Raw genomic sequence first — 19,285 nt, 5'->3', positions numbered from 1 at the left:
TGGGAGTTGCTTAATCAGAAACAGGCTCGAGCATCTCTGTCTTGCAGTTGCTCTCTGGAGTCATGCAGTTCACTGGCTTTGTCGGATATAATTGTTTGCCTAAATCGGTCCTGGTTACTAGTATTTTTGGAAGTCGGGTGGATAGCAATTTTTCTGTCATGCCTTACTTAATATCCATCGGCTTTGTAAGAGGTGAACAAAGCAATGGGCTTTTATACTTCCTGTTTGCTTTTGAGAGTCTGAGGAGGCAATTCCATTTTAAGTACTTGTAAGTCATAGGTGAAGATTCACATTGCCTAGTTCTCAGCCTTTAGCTTAGGAAGATGAGTTGGTCACTCTCTTCATGTGCTGTCCAGAGAAAGGGACTTCTCCAAGGTTGGTGCAGAGCTCCGTCTCTTTGGCTCCTGCTCTTCTCTCTCTGTGGAGAGCCTACCTCTGTTCTTCCCCTGGGGTATAGAGAGGCTGTGCAATTAAAGTGGGTGCTTATGTTTGTATAGATCTCATACCTCTTTAAATTAATCACATGAGGCAGCTGAGTATCTCCTAGTACATGGCCTAAGGCAGGAAATGAGATGAGATGAAATTACACTGACTTGTTCCAGAGAAATTACTGCACTGATGTTTTCATATTTAGCCCCATTCTCTTATTGCCTGTGTTCACCTGTTCAGCATTCATTTTAATACAAAGAGTAGGCTCATTAAAGCATCAGTTTTACAGTTGCGTCACTTACCGGGCTGCATCTGCTTTCCAAGATTGTCACTGGCATAAGAGACTGCAAATAAAAAACAACTGGAACACAAATGGCAGCATCTCAGCAGTGCCAAGCTGTACAGTGGAGATTATTTGCTTATGCTTTTATTTGCCAGCATTGTCTAAACAAAGATAAGAACGTAAATGCTGTAGCGGAGCTTCCCAAACAGGATTACGGGGGTGATAGGAGCTAGCACTTAACATTACGATGATAGATGCCAGTGTGGAAGAGACGTCATTGCCCGCTGCTCCTCTTACATCCTAAAAGCAGAGCAATAAAAGGGGAGGCAGGTCTGTGGAGCTCTGTGTGAGGTTTGCTGCTTTACTCAGGAACGTTAATCTTTTAGGGTTTGATTCATTAGACTGGTACTGTGTGAGCTTTGCTTGGATTCCTCTAAAATACAAATTGCAGCTAATGTGACTCTGAAGGAGGGTGTTACTTTGTGAGCCTGAGTAAGTTTTACAACAGACCAGGCAAGCTCAATATAATCCCTGAACTGAGTGGGGAACAGGCCTCCAAGTCAGCTAATTTTGAATGTCAGCATGCATGGTACCAGGCTAATTGAGATACACAGATACTGCCATGTGCCTTTTTAATTGCATTTAGACAAGATGTACAGTATTTGAGTCAGCTCGGCAGTGTTCCCGCTGATGAGAGTGTTGATGACACCTGACACCAGTGATGATATATTAAGTGAGCTTAATATCTTAGCGCACATGTCATGAGGCGCATTAGAATCACAGAAGAATGTAGGTGAGGAACGACCTTTCCTCTGGAGGTCGTCTGGTCCCACCTCCTGCTCACAGAGGTCAAATATAGAGCAGATTGCTCAGGACTATGTCCAGCTGAGCTTTGACATAGCAGGACATTCATTTCCAAGGATGAATATGCTGCTATCTCTCTGTGCCTGAGTTCTGATGCTGCACCCCTCCTTGTGAAGACTTTTTTCTTCATAGCTAACAACCAGAATTTCCCTTGCTGTGCCTTAAATCTGTTGCAGCCAAGCACCTCTGAGAAAAGTTTGGTACCATCTTTTCCAGTTACCTGTTAGGTAGCTGAAGATGGCAGTTGGATACCTTCTCAGCCTAGAGAGGGAAAGGCTGAATAAATGTTCATCTCAGACTCTTCATATCATGGTCTCCCCAACCATGTCAGTGGCCCTCCAGATGCCTTTCTCTAGTTTGTCATCATCTTTCTGGCACTGGAGAACTCAAAACTGGTGACAGCACTCCAGATCTATGCCAAATAGCAGGAAATAATTACTTTCAGTCTGCTAAGATGCATTACCTAATGCAGTGCAAGTATGAAAGGCTTATCTTCAGTGCTGCACCGGATCCCTGCTGAGCTGCTTCTCCCCATTTGGCATCCAGTCTGTACAGCTGCATGGGGTCATTCCATCCCAGGTACAGGATGTCACTGTTCAGCAAAGGAAGTTCCTTTTAATGCTCCAGGGAGACTCGTGAGGCTGACATGGCAAGAAAGACCTGAGTCACTAAGGGCTAGAGGCAAATCACACATAATGGTCACTTACAGCAAGTAAGTGTTTTACACCCAAGAGTAAGTATAAGATTGCTTGGTCAGTGCTTAAATAAAATACAGAGCTGCCATCTCTGAGTTATGCTGACATTTTGGTATCAACCCTGAGTTTTTCAGTAACCCACAGTGCCCGTTGTGCAGAAAGCCACAGTGTTAAGGCTTTTTTCCACACTGTAGACAGTAGGGAATGGTATTGTCCAAGACAACACGAGCTAAAGCAGAGAAATATGAGTAAGTTAGGCCTGTTGGGACATCAGTAGTCACTGGGAAGCTGTTGAAGTAAGACATCTTGGTGGGAGGCACCATGATGTGACCTGTGATTTTACGCTTTCAGTGTTTGTAAACAGCCAAGCTGCTGGAATGGTTCTGGCATTCTCTGTGGCCTGCAGCAGGGAGGTAAATGTGTGTGTCTGTGTGTACACACACATTTGTGTACCTCAGATTTACAAGAAGCATCGTGTCGGCTGGTTTTAGCAGGCTCAAGTTTGGTTATGAAGTCCTAGATGGAAGGAGCATCCCCTGTGCACACTGAGCCATCTCTTCTGGTTGGGGTCTGGTGCTTTGGAAATGGGACATGTCCCAGCACTGTTTGGTAAGTGAGCTGTGCCCCAGGGTAGGGTGGAGTGAGAAAACAAAGAGCCCTATTCTAGAGAGGACTTTCCTTGCAGAACTAACCAGGCTGGGGCAGGAGGAGTCTAATTTGTTGAAAGAGTGAGGCCTTGTTTGTAAGCAGTTAGTGATCCTGAAGTGAGTAGGGAAAGATGCTGGATACTCAAAATGGAGAATGCGGTAGGTTGACGTTGGCTGCCTCTGAGGCAATCTACTACCAAAACCTTACCATGCAAACACAACCCAGAGACCCACAGGGAATCCACCATCCATGCTTTTGCTCTAAGCCCATGTCTGTAAGGTGATGAAATCACCCACAAGAACACAGGCTAGCAATGGAGAAGACAAGGGGTAATGAGTGCAAGTTACTCCTGAGGAGATTCTAGTTGGGCACTAGAGGAAGATTTTTCACAGTGAGAACAATCAGCCATTGGAATAATCTAGATGGACTCCCCAACACTGGACTTAAGATTCTGCTGTACAGGCTGCTGGGGCATCTGTTCTAGGTCATGGTTTGCCAAGAAAAGTTGGACCAAATGATCCTTGAGGTCCCTTTCAGCATGATATTCTATGATTATATGACTGTCAGACTGCTCTCAGCTGCTTATAGAATATTTCATCTTCCTTTTCACCCTGGTTGGGTGGTCTGTAACAGACTAACACCATGATACCTGACTTGTTGGCCTTCCCCCTGATTCTTACCCATAAACACTCAACCCTATTGTCACCGTCGTTAAGCTCTATGCGATCAAAACACTTCCTAACATACAGGGGTACCGCACTGCTTCTCCTTCCTTACATCAGTCATTCAGCACATTTGCACGTAACATACCAGCCCCGCCAACCTAATTGCTAGTGAAGGATGAACTACTAATTGCATTTAAAATAAATTCCTAAGCAGCTCTGAGCTTGTGATTATTTTTTTTAAACAAGGAGAAAGTTTAGCTTCATCCTTATGTAAATACTCCCCTGGGCAGTGTTTCCTAAAGCAGCTGATGGCAAGCAGGTTTGGCACTTTTATGGGACTGTATGGTTTTTAATAAGAGAGCAGTATTATTCCCTCACATCTAAAAGTCTACAGAGTTTGTGAACTTCTGGTTGTAGTGAACTTTGTGCCAGGTTGGCAAGCAGTGGTGTTTTCTCTCTGAGGCTGTCACTTGCTCAGCAGAGCACAGGAGTGACTAATAAAGATAAATGAAGCTAGGAAAAATTAAACAAATGCCACAGTGAAGTGTTTCTAACATCCTGTATGATCCCCTTGTGGGCTCAAAGCTTGATGTTGTAGGTGAGCTTACAGACTTGTTAACATACAGACCCCACAGCATTTAGGTCTTTTCCGAACTGAGATTATATACGTGAGGATAGTTCAGGACAGGCTTCTGCAGTACAGCAGATAACAGTTCTCCCTGTGACTGCAGTGAGAGTAAGAGATTCTGCATACATTTCATGCATATTGAGAGCAAAATTGCCTGCAGTATCTTCAGCACCAGGTCCATGGACCGTTTGCTATCCTGTTTGCCTGAAAAGTGTCTTGCCTTGAGAGCAAGGAAAGTAAATAAAACCCACAGGCCCTTGAGGTTTCCAGGCTGCAGGAGCAGAAACCCTCACTTTAGCATTCCTTGCTGTTGTTCCTAGAATACCACAAATAGGTCAAACAAGCAATCTTGAAAGCTCAGAACTGCTTTTCACTGATGATAAATGATTGTGCAAGTATTTGAGATAAGTGTTCATGTCACATTTCTGCAGAAGACTTTCTCAGCTCATAGATTTTGCGTTCTCTGAGAAGTTCTCTATTATTTGGTGGCTGACAACAGTAGATCAGACTGGAAGCATGCACCATTTTTAACTAATCTCTTACTTTGAGTAGTGAATGAAGAACAATCAAAGGAAATGGTTTGGAAGTAACACATTGTTTAGTATCAGCTCTCCCAAACCAGCAAATGCAAAATAGCAGCATCGAAAATAGCAGCATCACAAAGTAAAAACAGCTTATATGTGAGATCCTTGAGCCAAAAGGCAGCCTGGTTTTTATAAATCTATTTTTACCTTGGTCAGCTGTACCGATTTTATCAATGTAGCTAGTCTCTGGAATAAGAATGCTCACATAATGTAGTGTCAATGCAGGCAGCTATGACAAGTCATGATATATACATGTAGCACAAATCCTTTCAGATCAACTTCATGCAACTGAAGTTCTATAAATGGATTAAATCTTGATACTCTTGCACTACTCAATTTCACCCTCACAAGCTGGCATCAAACAGGGGCAGAAAAGCAGCCTTGTTGCAAGTGCAGCCCTGCTATTTTTGCATACTTTGAGCTAGACGACTTGCAAACTTTTTCCATCTCAGTGGTCAGTTGTCGCAGTTTGAGAAGAAACAGAGGGACTGCCTCTCTGCATCTCCTATTAGAAGAGAAGTGCCTTTAGCAAAGACTTTCCTTGCTGAGATACCACAGAGCTGATGGTGAAAGGTGAAACCTTTCAAATTAAAAGGAATTATGATGGCTTTTAGGTATCTGTGACAGCATATCCTGCAATATGGTAGTGCTGTTGCTAGTGCTACTACTGGCTGATAGTAGTCGTGGTCAGCAGCCCTGGCCCCACAATAAAGGATAGGGGAAGGCCAAGGTTAACAAGGACAAAGTATTTGATAAGCAGTCAAAATAAGTTTAATGCCTTAAAGAGGGTGAGGGGAGGCATGGGATGACTTTTTTGGCTATTGCTGTCTAAAACCTTGAGGGCAGTTTCAAAACCCTGGCAGCATAGAGACTGAAGAGCAGGCGACCTTCCACTGCAGTAAAGCAAGTGGGCAGTGCGTAGCAGGTATAAAGTTAACTTTAAAATGAAAGAGAGATCTTTTAAAACTAGGATGAAACTGTGCAGCAGGTACAGTCTGAACGTGACCTGCTGGGGCTTCCTTCCCTTCCTACGGGTTGCGATACATTGCATTGTGGGGCTGTTTATCAGCCACAGAGCATGGTTTTGTATTCGACATGATCTCTGTTATCCTCCATTCCGCCAGCACCCCTAAATCAATATTTTCATCTTGTGCTAGTTCTCTCTGGAGTTATTTTCCCTCGCAAGTGATGTTGTGAATGAGTTTGCCCAGCCCTTAAAAGCCAGACCCTTAGGTATACATTTGCAGAGTGTTTTTCAGTCTGAGCAAAAGCCAGTGCCTAAGCAGGAGTGAAGAAAAAAGCCTCTTTTCAGACTCTTCCTAAGTGCAGCAATGTCACATAGATGTCTTCGTAAGGAACTCCTGCAGCTGTCCATCAGAGCTAGCCAGCAGCAAAGGCTGGAAGCAGAACTAGGGCTAGGGGGAGGGATTTCGTTCTTGTACTGGGCCAGATCCTCTGAACAATGAAGCCAAGTGGGGAAAAGCGAAAGACATGTTAAGTGAAGCGAGCTGAACTGTTCCTTCGTCAGTGCCTGAGGCTCTCTCAGATTATGCTGTATTTAACTCTGTCATTTTGGGCCCCAGTCCTGCGCTGATGAGTGGAGGGTGGCTTTTTCCACTTGTGTTTTAGTCCATCAAAAACCCCAGACCTCAACAGCATGAAAACCAACCTAGGTACTTTGAATTTCTGTTTAAACCAAGCCTGAACAAAGGTGTTGTTATTTAACTTGGAGCTCCAGTTTAAAAAAAGAGTGAAAATCCAGTATTGCACGTGGTAAACTCCAGATCTTAGTTAATCTGTACCCTAAAAATCACAGAATGGAGATGATGAAAATCCTCTACCAGCCTCACCCCATTAAAGCTACTGAAGTCTTTCCAACACGGCCTCACTGGAGCTGTAGCCAAGGATTTAAGAGGTCCATGTTTGTTTAAAACTGTCTCTAGACTACCTGAAACTAGAGGCCAAGAATCTCTGCAGAGCCATTGGGCACTGCATTTGTTTTCATCTGTGCATGAATTTCTTTGTAAATACCCAGCAGAGCAATAAGAAGGGATTGTTTTTAATCTTTAGAGATGATAGCATGCTGTTATGCATCAAGGACACTCAAAAACAAAGCATCAGATAAACTGTACCAGGAGATGTTGGGTTTTTTTTTTACCTCCGGGCTCTTTTGCAAATCAAACACACTCTGCTTGGAGCTGGCTGTTGATGAGACATCCATAGGTTCGTGTTGTCATCCCACAAGCGTTAACACCACTGCGTTCTCTCAATTTACGTGTGTGCGAATGCAGCTGGATTCTGCCCATGCTCAGCACCCCGAGGGAGCGCGGTCATTATCACTACAAGGACAGCTGGGATCTGGCCTTCAGCCAGGACCTTGCTTAATGCAATCAGAAGATTTTGGTGATACAGAGTGGATTCCACATCCCCTTCTCCGGGAGAGGGGAGCTGAAGTCCCGGGTTTATGCCCTGCTTGGTTTAACCCCAGGCCGTGCATTGTTTGTGTTACACCGGACAGCGCAGTGGACAGATGAGCGTTTTGTGCAGCCCAGGTTTCAAATCATATTAACGACTGCTATTTATGTAGCTGCAAATGTATCGTTCCTGTTGTGGGAGATCTCCTCAGCAGTATCCTCCCCTGCCTGAATGAGCAGGGTTATAAAACACAGTAATTATAAATCTCATTGACTGCCTTGCATTCAAGGGCGTGTTCCCCCCGAGCATTTGCTGTGAAGCGTGTTACCCGGGAGACTGTCCTGTACAATCCAAAACAGAATTATTCTGACCCAGTGCGCTCGTTGGAGGGGAGAACATTTGGGATGCTGACCTGCTGCCACAGCACACGGAATGCATTTTTCTCATTGCACAGCAGGGCAATGCCGCACTACAACAAGGCAAATACATTCAAGCATTCTTTTAAGGCATGACTTACATCTCATTGACAAGTGCTGGCTCCCTAAAGATGCAGAAAGGGAGGCTAGGACAGCAACCACAAACCAGTCATGCTGGCCATCCACACAATTCAGCAGCTTTCTCTGAAGGTTTGGTTGTCTGAGACCTCTCTCGGCAAACCCATAAATACCTCAGACAAGATAACACAGTACCAGTAAAACCCCTTCTTAAAACATTCAAGTCAGGCTGTGCTTGTAAGACAGGCTAAGAAGTGTTTTGTAAGGGACAGCAGGCTGTTCTGCCTTGCACTGCTAACCATAGCATGCTTCAGTCCCATCCTTCCCCATCCATCGTAGTCAGGATCTGTACAGGTACTTTCATCTGTCCTGAGGGGTTCATTATCAGCATCGATCGTGATGCCCTACAGTCTGGAAACTACAGAAAGCCCTGTCAGTGCCCCACTCTTGAAAAAGGGGCTGTAAAACCTGAGCACTCTTACGCTCTGGGGAAAGGAACAAAAAAGAGAAGAAAAGGAAGCGCTTCCTAGAACAGCAGCAAACACAAAGCACGCTGTTGCCATCCATTTCCTCCATTAGTGTCAGTGCACAAAAGGAACACAGTGCTATGTGGTAGCATAGGCTGTCACATCTTCTTTGTGCTCCAGGAGGAGGGGGAGACGAGGTGCGGAGCAGTCACTCCCAGCAGGTGTGCAAACCAATTGAGTTTAATTAGAAACATCCTGCTGGAAGTGTAAATGTTTTACAAGGAGATCACCCCGTCAGGGAATGCTGCTGGAGCCTGTGTTTTGGTGAGGTTCTGATTCAAGTACAGCTGAACGTGCGCATCTACTTCCCTGACTGTCTCCACTGCTCCCCAGACACAGGATTCATGTCATACTGCTACACGGTGGGTCTTGTCCATGTTGCTGCCTTCCGTGGCATCTCACATGTACGGACTGGTTGATTTAACCATACCCACGGCTGTTCCTCCTAGCACAAAGGCAGCCGAACCTCACTGATGTGAAAGGGCTTTGCTAGACTTGGGAATGGGTGCAAGGCTAGGGGTTGTACTGCTCTGTAAATATCCTCTTCACTGCATATGGATTAAAAAGACTCATAATGTTTGTGATTTAACTTCTCTTTTTTTGCCTAGGTCTGTGGGCAGCACTGAACTATGTCAACGTGTATGTCTCTGTGAGACTGCAGCAGTTACCCAGTTCATTACAGTGAGGCAGTTGAGGGCTTTTTCACTGTTTACTGGAAATCATCAGAGACTGTCTTTATCCTCTTTCCTGATGATCCGATATTTTCCCTCTGGCCGTTCTCAAGAAAATTCGTTTTTCCCTCCTCCAAATACAGTATCCATCATTAGACTACTGCCAAACAATGTAATCAGTAGAATAACTGCTCTGTAGTGCAGGCAGCTCTGGTGCCATCTAAACAAGAGAGTACAGAAGTTTTTGGTTGGTTCAAAGCTGAGTCAGGTTCCTAGTCATTAGAAGTCATCTCCTTATGTGTTGTCTCTGGAGAGGTTGCAACTATTTTCCTATTCTCTTCAATTAAGTGGTGGGCTGATTAGCCTGTGACTGCAAAGGAGGTATGCAGATGCCTTAAGAAATCACATGTATGGTTTCAGTAGATGGCAGGCTGCCTAGAGTCAATCCTTTCATAAAAAGAGAATTAGCTATTCCTCCTCGCACATGGCTTTAGGCAGCACTGTACTGCTTTAACGTTGTTCAGAGCTCGTGTAGAGCCGTGTACCTGCCAACCTGACAGCTCCTGCGGTGCTGCAGTAGGAGCAAGGACATCTCTGAATGGTGAAATGCAACAAGGCATTTCTGCTGCCGAACCAGTTCTCTACAAATCCCATGTGCTTGTATTTATGTGAGAGTATCAGCACCTTTCCTCAGTGTACACATACAGTTCTAAAATTAAAATGCAAGTATTAGAGTATAAAGCTAAATACCTTAATCACATGCCAGCAAAAACGATTGCTGACTGCTATATTTTGGCTAAACATTTTGATCTCAAGTATCCGTCTGTAGAAGAGCATCATGTCACTTTTTAAACAGTTTCAGAAATGCAGCCAGATCTTGGTGCTTGGACAAGTAACAGTTCTTGTCATGCTTGACTTCCAGAAAGATGACTGCTATGGAAGCGTCTGCTGTAGTTATTACATGACAATTAGCAGTTGCTTCTCTGCCGACAGATGTCCACAGCAAAAAAAGCACTGATTGTCTCTTTTGTTTGCAGTTTTAGGGATACTATAATCAAGTAGCTTAGACCATCTCCAAGAGATACTGTCCTCTGCACCAAAAGGGCAGCCTTATTGCCTAGGTTAATGTGGAAGTTTGAGTCCTTTCTCCCCATACAGAATTAAACATTGCAGTTATTCCTATAGATAGAGCTCTTATCCAGGATAGATGAGCAAGCTGTATTTCAGCATTTGGTTTACTAATGCTGTTCCGACAATAAAGCGAGATGCACTGTGCACATGTCATACTGGTGGCATTGCTTAGCTGGGGCTGCTAGGAAGCAATAGAAGGGAAAGGAAGAATTTGTAAAGAAGGGAAAAACAACCTCACATAAGCACAAATTGATGAACAAAGTTCACAAATTCTTTTACTGCACAGCTACAGCATGGAGCGTGTTTCAAAAGAAAGCTTAAAATGTCACAGACAAAATAGTATTATTCAAATAATTCAGGGGAAAATGGCTGGTTTACATTAGTGCTGAAAAGAATGCGGTGCAAGCCATGACCTAAATTAGCATTTCTGCCTGTTATCCAGAGGCCTCTCCTCTAGCCTTCCCTCCTGCAGCCCACTGAAGTTAAAAGGAGTCCTTGCGCAAAGGGTTTTGCCCGAGGCAGGATGGCAGAATGATGTGCTGTGCCTGGCAGCGGGATTTGGAAGCATTTGCTAGCAGGCAGAGGTCTGTGGGAGCAGACATGAGACTGGCAGGTGGGATTTAATAGCAGAGATTTTGTGCAGCTGCCAGAAAATCAAAACCCAGATGCTGGAGCTGAACACATGCTGCCTGATCGGAATGATGTTCTGGGGGAAAGAGGAAGCCAGCAAGTGTCTGCCAGAGAAGAATTTGATTCTGAGTCCAGCACTGCCTTACCTCGTCCTTCTCCTGGGGTCAGACCAGCCACAGCACTGCCTATGTGTCAGTAAGCGGCCGGGCGTGGAGATGCATGGCATTTTTTCATTATGGTGCACCCAAAAAGTACCTCACCTAGTCAGACCCCATTTTGCCTCTCCAGAAACTTATTTAAATCCCCTACTTACTGTCAGGTTTTCCTCCTTTCTGTCTTTCTTCTCTGCATGAGCTATCTTCTCTGCGTTCCCTGTTTGCCTCACATTCATTCTGCAAGGTACATTTGTATTGCTGCTCCCCAGAGACCATATTCTTCCCAAGACATTGATCTTCCTGAATGATTTTCTCCATCCCTCCTCTGCTAGAGGTCAGTTCCCTCTCTAAAAAGCACCAGCACCAGAGAGCAAGCATGCATGCATTGAAAGAAAAGCACAGCAGCAGACCAGCTGTATTTTACCCTTCCACAGCCACCCCAATGAACAGGTAACTAGGATTTGCACTGTATGCAGGCACTAAGGGCATCAGCAGACTGGTGGCTAACATGCTCCCACACTCTAGCATGAAAGACGTGGGCAAAGCCAGCAGACTGCAAACCAGGCCAAGCACTTCACCCTTTCTGCCCAAAGGAGGAATTTCCTAAAAATACATGTCCTGACATACCACTGAGCCACATGGCACAGTGAGTGCAGTCCTATTTTCAGCCTGCTCCGCAGGGTGACATAGCGAGTTACACCTCCTCCCCGAAATGGCACGTCAGCAGCGCAGCACTTGCTGGTGGACCATCAGCACAGCCTTCTGTGGGACGGTGCTCTCCACTGGAATTCCCCGTCGAGTGATCACACACTCCTCATGCACGAGGCTGCAGTTGCAGGAAGCATCCCCGGTAGCGCTGACTGTAATCAGGGCAGCTGCTTTCTGCCCATCAGGACGGCAGTGGTACTCTGCAAGTCCCGTATAGGTTACGGGCTGGGAGGAGAGAGTGATCAAAATGAATTCTATCTGACCCTAAGAGAAGTTCTATTATAAAGGCTGTTATGCCTCTCTGGCATGTACCTCTTGCAGCTTCACCAGCGATAGGTAACAATGGCAAATGACAATGGTAAAGCAACGTTTAGCTTTTGGAGATGATTGGAGGCCTCTTTCCAAACCATGGCTGCTTAGCAGATTCTGTTTTCCCAACTCTGAGGCTCATTGCAGAATCCCAAGAATGTTCCTGCGCTTCAGATATCCCAAAATAACTGCTCCAAGCTCTCCTTGGGGAAAAGCAATCCTTAGAGCAGCCTCTTAGCTCAATTTTTTCGTGTTGAAGCAGCTGAGCTTGAGGGAGAGAACTTGTCTTTGCTTCTAGTCACTGGCTCCCGTAGGAGAAATGCTCACATTTTGGATGCTCACATTAATAAGTTAGTGTGTCAGCTCATTCACTGTTCAAAGAATTGCAAACACTTTGTTCTCCTCATTTCTGTTTGCTGCAGAACCATCTTCCCTGCAAATCCAGTAGTTAGCTGGTGGCTTGAGTAGCCCAGCAATGGAGCAAATCCCTGACTGTGCACCCAGATCACAGCTCCTGAGCACGGGTTAGGAGCCCACAGGGCTGTTCTGCAGGTTTGTTGCCTGCTGTCTTCCTCTGCGGTTGCCAGGTTTCCTTCCTGCATCCAGATGAGACAGGGGAGCCATTGCAAACAAGGTGATAAGTGGTTCTCTGACACTGAAGCCATCACTTAGGCACTGAGTGGCCGTTTCCTCTCCTGGGGGAACTGCGCATTTCCCTCACAAGCAGGAGACTGGGCCTGCTGTGATGTTTGGGGTCACTCGAAGAGACAAATCTGATCCACTGTGCAGCGCAGAGATTTCAGTCCATTAGTGGCAGGACTGGTGCTCTGCTTCTCAGAGGTGGATTATCCCGGTTTCCAGGGAATCTGTATATCCTGTTTATATGTGCCAATCATTTGCGCTTCTCTGTTGTGGTAAGTTATTCTCCATGTCCCTGAGGTGCTCATTACCACATTATTCAGGCTCTGTTTACGTAACTTTAGAAACCAAAATAAATTCCTGCAGGACGAAACTCCCCAGCTCGTCTCTGATCTCTGCTCTAGAGTGTGTGTAACACCTTCCAAGAGAAGAACCTGACACATTTCTTACACCCCTCGAGGTCGTGGGATGGTTCAGTCATCTCTGCAGAATAAAACTTGCATCCAGGCCTCAAGACATTGCCCTTGGCCTGATCTCTCCCTGCAGCAGATGCCCCTCTACTGAGCTCCAGCCTGATCTTCCAAAAGATGGCTAGCTTTAGTTGTGGTTTCCATCCACAGCCCTCCAGATACCGCTGCAGCTCTACTAATCAGTATTGTCATTATGCTGTGCTTTGCTCCGAGATGGAGTTAAAGCCTAGAAATTGTAGTTGCCAGGTTGGTCTACAGCTGAACTCATAAATGGTGCTTCAGAAAGTGCTCAGGGACCTGGCAGAAGGGAGAAGGGGTAGAATCATTGTCCCCTTTATACTTCAAACAGGCTTTCACAAACAAGGAAACCAATTATAATTAGTTTAAATTCTGTGCTATTTAAGCTGTCTGTTCTTGCACCAGAGACAGGCCAGAGTGATGGACTATAGTAATAAAAAATAGTGTGTAGCACAGTAACAGAATATGTTGCCTTCTGGTACATAAGGCACAGCTGCACAAACAGAGGGATGGGAACTAGCAAGACTTCCAGGTTTTCAACAAGCTATCCCAATACAGTGAGCTGGCCACAGTCAAGAGAAGGAAGGACAAGTCCCTTCTTGCCAAACAAATGGGAAACATGTAAACATCACAGCTCTCCAGTGTCGGTGGAGCTTCCATTTACATTAGTGTTATGTGCAGTATTTATCAAAAGTCTTTAATTATTTATCTTCTCAGTGAGTTTCCTCATTCACTCTCTTCTGAGCACGTAACAGAAAATGCTATCTGTAACCCAGCAAAACCTCTTTGTGCACGGAGGTTCACGATTTATGGCAGACCTTGCATTGAGAGGCAGTAAGGAAACATGCTCCTTGCGGGGCGGGAGGCACCGGAGCAGAAGCAGAGGCACTGGCTGGAGCCGCAGCAGCGCGTTCCTGCCCAGCTCGTGCTGTGTTTCCCAGCAGCTCGGCTCGCGTAGCGCCCAGCTGTGATCCTGCGCTCGGGGGCTGCGGCTGTAGCTGTGCGGAGGATGTCATTAATCACATGCTATCCCAGAGGCTGCCAGGAGTGGAAAAGTAAGCAAGTTAAGATTTTTTACATATCTCGGCTCTCCTTTCAGAAGACATCTGCTGCAATCTCCACTGGCATTCTGTGTGCTTCTGTCAGCCGTGGCTTCACTGCACCCCTCCTCCGAGATGCGCTAAATGCGGTGCCTGCTCTGGCCATTAGTTCTGTAGGAGTGCAGTTCATGGAGATCCTCAAGCTGCTGTCTCGGAGAACCTGTTCATGGCTCGCACGTTCAGAGAGGGGGGAGATAACACACACGGGAAATGTGCACGTCAGCCCCTCCTTTGTTGCAAAGCAGTGCATTAAAAACTGGGGAAAGATCCAGCATTGGCACTGGAGGAAACCTAGCAGTCAGAAATCCCGTGCTCATCAGCCACAGCACACTCTGGGCACTCAGATTAATTGGGTATCCAAGTCTTAAGCCTAGACATTCCCCTGCTATATGCAGCATCATCTTGTTAGGTGCAACAGAACACAGGCACCTGCTCACTATCAGAATAGAGGCAAAGAAAGAGCTGTTTCTGCCCCTGGGGGTGATGGGGATGCTTAACTTCTGCCCTAACTTCTTACAGATATTAACTAGAAGTTACTAGAAGCATACTAGAATCATGTACCCCCTGGGCACATGAGAGGCAAGTTTTCAATCCTCTTTAGCCTGAGAACACTTAAACCCAGGACTTCTGCCTCCCAGAGTTTGTCCCTTGACTCTATTCCTGCTCTCTGAATTGTTCTTGAGCAATGGCAGATTATTCAGTGTGAAATGCATTAGCAGCCAGTGAAGCACAGCAAACACTTTCTAGGCAAGTGCTTTAGCCAGAAAACCTGCTGTTTTTCAGCATCCTGTATGTCTTTTCTCTCACTGCTGATGCTGATCAGTCTCAATTCTGTGAGTACTGTGAAATACTTGCATGTATCTAGGCTGAATCTCACTAATTTCGACCAGGCTTTCTGCCAGGAAAGCAGGTACAGTGCACAACAGAATTGAGGCCTTAACTTATAAATTATGTATTCTAATTTGCTGTTTATTGTTCATTTGGGACCTTCTCTTAGTCCATATTTTTACAGACAGCACTGCAAGCCTGAGTCCTAGTTGAAGCGACTGTGCGCTCTGCTGCACCATTACTATGACAACTGCTGAGATCAGGGCTGGGAGAAATCTTTCCTTCCCTAGGAAAAGAGAGTGCGAAACACATACTGCATTTAGTTAGTCTCAAACATGTGTTTGAGGCATCCTGTTCGATTTCCTTGCTTGCTGCTTCACCTCCATATAGGTCTCAGCAAAGGAAGAGCTATCTAGAGAGCATTCAGCATCCATCAAACAAGTCTGCTTTGAATAAAGCTTAAGTGTCGACACTCCAACAAGGCAGAAAAACTCATTCTCTCCAGGCTTGTATGAGCCTCCCTGTGAAGACATCAGAGCCTCCAGGTTTGAAATGCTGCCTTAGGGTTTGCTTTTTATGTCAATAAATGTTTTATCACATTTAAGGTTCAAACACAGTACGAACATCCCTGCTAACATTTGATGAACTCAAAAGGAGACAGCAAGCATGGGCAGAGGGCAGCGTGCACTATGGCACAGTGCTTCCCTTCTGCAGGGGGGCTTGCCTTGGCCCCACGGTGGGGCCTGGGCATGATGGTGCCTTTACAATTACACACTGCCTTGGAAAACACATTGACAAGCCAGGGAAGGGAATGTCCTTCTGTTCAGGACTTCACCACCTAATCTTTTTCTTTTGCTTTTTCTTTTCTCGCTGCCAAAACCACCTTGGTTATGGTTAGTAAAGCATATCTGCATGCCCAGCTCTGTGGAGGGCTTAAGACGTCTCTGTCTTCATGCTCAGCTAGTCTGCCTCTCCTGATACCTCCTTACAGTCTCATTTCTTCTCTTACCTCACACTCATTTGTAGCACATGAAGATGCTGCAGTGAGGTTTAAGCAGCACTCTGCTGCTAGGCTGCCTTTGCAGCCTGCAGTACCAGAGCTGAAATCTCCGTGTTGAGTCTATGAGTTGAAACCCACAGGCAGTGCACAAGCACTACAAATCCTGATGCAAACTCAGGTTTTTGCTTTTCCCCAGCACTTGCCAGTTCCCCCCCCCCCCCCCCCATCATTTTTCCTTATGCTCCGTTTTGCTGTGGCCCTGCCTGCCTTCCCTCTCCTCCCTTCTCCTTCCCCTCTTCTGCTCTATCAAATGCAGCACTCAAGCGTCACTGACTGACAGGGAATGCAGCAGCTTCGGTGGAGGAGATGGAGAGGGGGAAGGAAGAAAAGGAAAAGCTGCCCTCAACAAAAGAGGCGGCAGAAACACTGAAAGGCAAGCTTTCCTCCAGAAGTGGATCCAGTCACCCTTTGTTAGGGCAGGAAATTAGGATAGGGTCTGTAATGCGGAGTGTTTGGTGCGCAGACCCTGACTGCTCCGTGTATTCCTACAGTGCATTCTCAGAGGACAGAGCTCAGATGTATAGCTCAGGTTGGCCACAACCTGGACTGAATCAGCAAAATGGATGATTAGCTAGCTGAGTGGCAGCACAACCAAACCTCACTGCACTGCTCGACAACAGCTTAAAAAAGTACTGGCTCCTCAGAAATGCAAAGGTCATGAATGCAGGGGGGGAAGAATCACAGAGAAATCGGCTGGTTACATGTCTGTCTTTATCCTAGGAGACCTAGGATTTCCAGGGTTAATCTTTGCCATTGTCCAAACAGACTCTGATACGTTCCGTGGTTTATGCAGCAGATTTTGCTTACAACTTACTCGGATTGCTAAATAATTGCAGACGCGTATGTTGCCCTGTAGCAGTGCGGATTTCTCTGTTACATGAGACTGTTATCACCAAGTGCCAAATGCATCTTGAAAGGCTTTTTGTAGCGTTCTGCTGAGTTAGCACAGTTCTGAACGAGTACTTTTCTGCAGCATGCCCTGATCTTGCCAGCTGCTGACTGCCCTCCTACTAACCACCAGTGACATGTCCGTATTACATCTTGGAGTAGCAGTAAGGATACCCCATTTACCTTGAAATGAATTAAACAGTTCGCTAGCAGAAGCCCAACAGCAAGTCTGCAAAGTCTGGTTTCTTCTGGAAATTTCTTAGGGTATTTGGACAATAATGGGCAAAAATGCTTGGTGCAATTGAGAAAAACATCAGAGTGCAAAGAAAGAAAGAAATCTCAGAGTAATTCTTAAAATCAATTTGTGAAGGACAGTCTATTCTATCCATACATACTCTCCAAGAATGAGATGACCATGCAAACAAAGCAAAAAGCAATCTCCCAGGAATGACATAGAATGTTTTTCTGGAAATCTCTTTCCAATACAAGCCTCAGAAGAAAGAAGAGTAAATCTGTGCCACCTTAGTGGAAGGAGACAGGGGTGGGTGGCAGGATTCAGGATAACTCCCTGAAGCTCATCAGGTGCTTGAACTAAACATTTGCGAAGGAAGTTTTGACTTCCATTACTAAAAATAAACTGCAGCTTGTATTTGGGGCTTCCATAATAGCTTTTCTGAACTGTTTTCTGGGAATTTTGTTTTTGCTAACAACCCTTAAGGAGGTTTTGTCAAATTCTAAGGAAATAAAGGCACAGATCAGAAGTTTCATGACCTTCTGAAGTGGGACTTTAAGTGGGGCTTATGTCCACTTTCTTTATTAGTGGAAATGGAGAACAAGTCACTTTTTTGCCCATCTAACTTTAATTGAAATATGTCTCTTCTAAACCAAAACTGGCCTCACTCAAGTATCAATTACTAAGTACCACATCACTTAAGGCGAGGGAATGCAACGCAGTGTCACTATAGAAGTGGTTTAGGTTTTGTTTCTTTTGCATTTGGACAAGGTCAAAAATACCTTTGGAAAAGCTTCCCCTGTCCCTGAAATCAGAGCCAATACATTCAGGAGTCCAGCTGCCAGCATAAGGCACCCTAAATCAGCAAACCAAATTTGCTCTCTGCCTTCATGCACCACTGGACAGTACCGGCTTCACTGTGCGGCAGCCCCTCACCTCGAATGAGTTTCTTCCAGTGGTTTCAGCGCCGTCTTTTGCAGTCTGGCTCGTAGCCTGGCTTCACTTCATTGCCTCTGTTTGCAACATCTGATGTCTTCACACCTAAAGAGGAAAATGACTCAAGTTACCCATGGATCTCAGTGAGTGAGTGGTCGAGGTAGCATCCAAGCACAATACAGTTATACTAATGCTAGCATAACTTGCATGCTAGTATAACATGCAGCACATGAAGTGCCTGTGTGTGGCTAGCACCGGTGTGAGCCCCAGCAATGCTCTGCCCACAGGAGCTCAAAAGCAGGATGATTCCCGCACACCTTTTGGTTTGGGGTTTTGAACTATTAATAATATGCTTGAGTTTAAAAAGAAACCTGTCCTCATTGCTCTGTACCTGACTCAGCACCAACACTGACAAAGGCCTTACTTAGGGGTACTCATCATCTTTGGGAGGAAAATAAGCAGGCAAAACCAGAAGTGCCAGCGCTAGCCAGGAGGTGGCAGAGGAGCCAGGCTACCTCGCATACGGGTGTCTGCATTAGTTTGGCAAAACCACAAATAGGAACCAAGGCACGGCAGCAAACCCCAGCCCCTCCCTCCATCTTCAGGAATAAGGGGATGAAACCCTGAATCACATTCCTGCTTGTATTTATACTAATTGCTTATCTTCCTGCGATCTGACTTTGTGAAATGATGCATGCACACCAAGCAGATGAGTTTCCATAGAAACTCAGGAACTGAACTTCCATTAGAAAAAATCTTTACGATAAAATAAAAGTCTTCCAGATAAAAATGCAAATTGCCTGTCAGTGGGTGGCTTTCTGAATTTATATATAATGGTTTTCCTTTGCACTGTAGGCAGATTCCAGCTGGACCTACATAGCAACAACATGCAGGCATTGTTTATAGCAAGCCAGACTCCATGGGGAAATAAGAAATTCAGTAGCAAGGAGAAGCTCTCAAGTGCAAATACCTCAGGGAAGCAAAAAGCTGAAGTGCTCGGTGCTGCATCTTGGTGAGGCTTGGGGACCGTGCAGCCTCCAGCTCTCAGAAAACACTTGTGGTTTGCAAGGAGCAGGGTGGGGAGGAGCGGGGAGAGGAAACCCAAAGCAAGAAGCTTTCCTGCACGCAGAGTTAATGGTGTTCAACCTGTCCCTTAAACACACAGCAGCATATTTCTGCCGGTTCAGTTAAGGCTCACTGGGAAGGCTGACACCATCTGTCACCGCTCGCTCTGCACAAAGCAGTCGGTCTCCGTGCTGGGGTTCGGGAGCGTTGGCG

General features: G+C 45.7%; 1 protein-coding gene and 1 long non-coding RNA gene across 6 annotated transcripts in view; one reads left to right on the top strand and one right to left on the bottom strand.

The window, feature by feature from the left end:
- The window catches only part of LOC136014620 (uncharacterized), a 52,478-nt gene that overhangs the window by 16,532 nt on the left and 16,661 nt on the right, over positions 1-19,285 (bottom strand). Inside the window, exon 8 of the long non-coding RNA XR_010612802.1 lies at positions 18,008-18,112. This is a non-coding gene — a long non-coding RNA (uncharacterized LOC136014620). The remainder of the gene's footprint in view (positions 1-18,007; positions 18,113-19,285) is intronic.
- The window catches only part of TTC7A (tetratricopeptide repeat domain 7A), a 180,711-nt gene that overhangs the window by 153,389 nt on the left and 8,037 nt on the right, over positions 1-19,285 (top strand). The gene's annotated exons all lie outside the window — the stretch shown is intronic.

This window comes from Lathamus discolor, chromosome 5, assembly GCF_037157495.1.
Source record: "Lathamus discolor isolate bLatDis1 chromosome 5, bLatDis1.hap1, whole genome shotgun sequence".
Classification (NCBI taxonomy): domain Eukaryota; kingdom Metazoa; phylum Chordata; class Aves; order Psittaciformes; family Psittacidae; genus Lathamus; species Lathamus discolor.
Note: the sequence above shows the minus strand (reverse complement) of the source record. Positions and strands in the feature narration are given on the sequence as shown.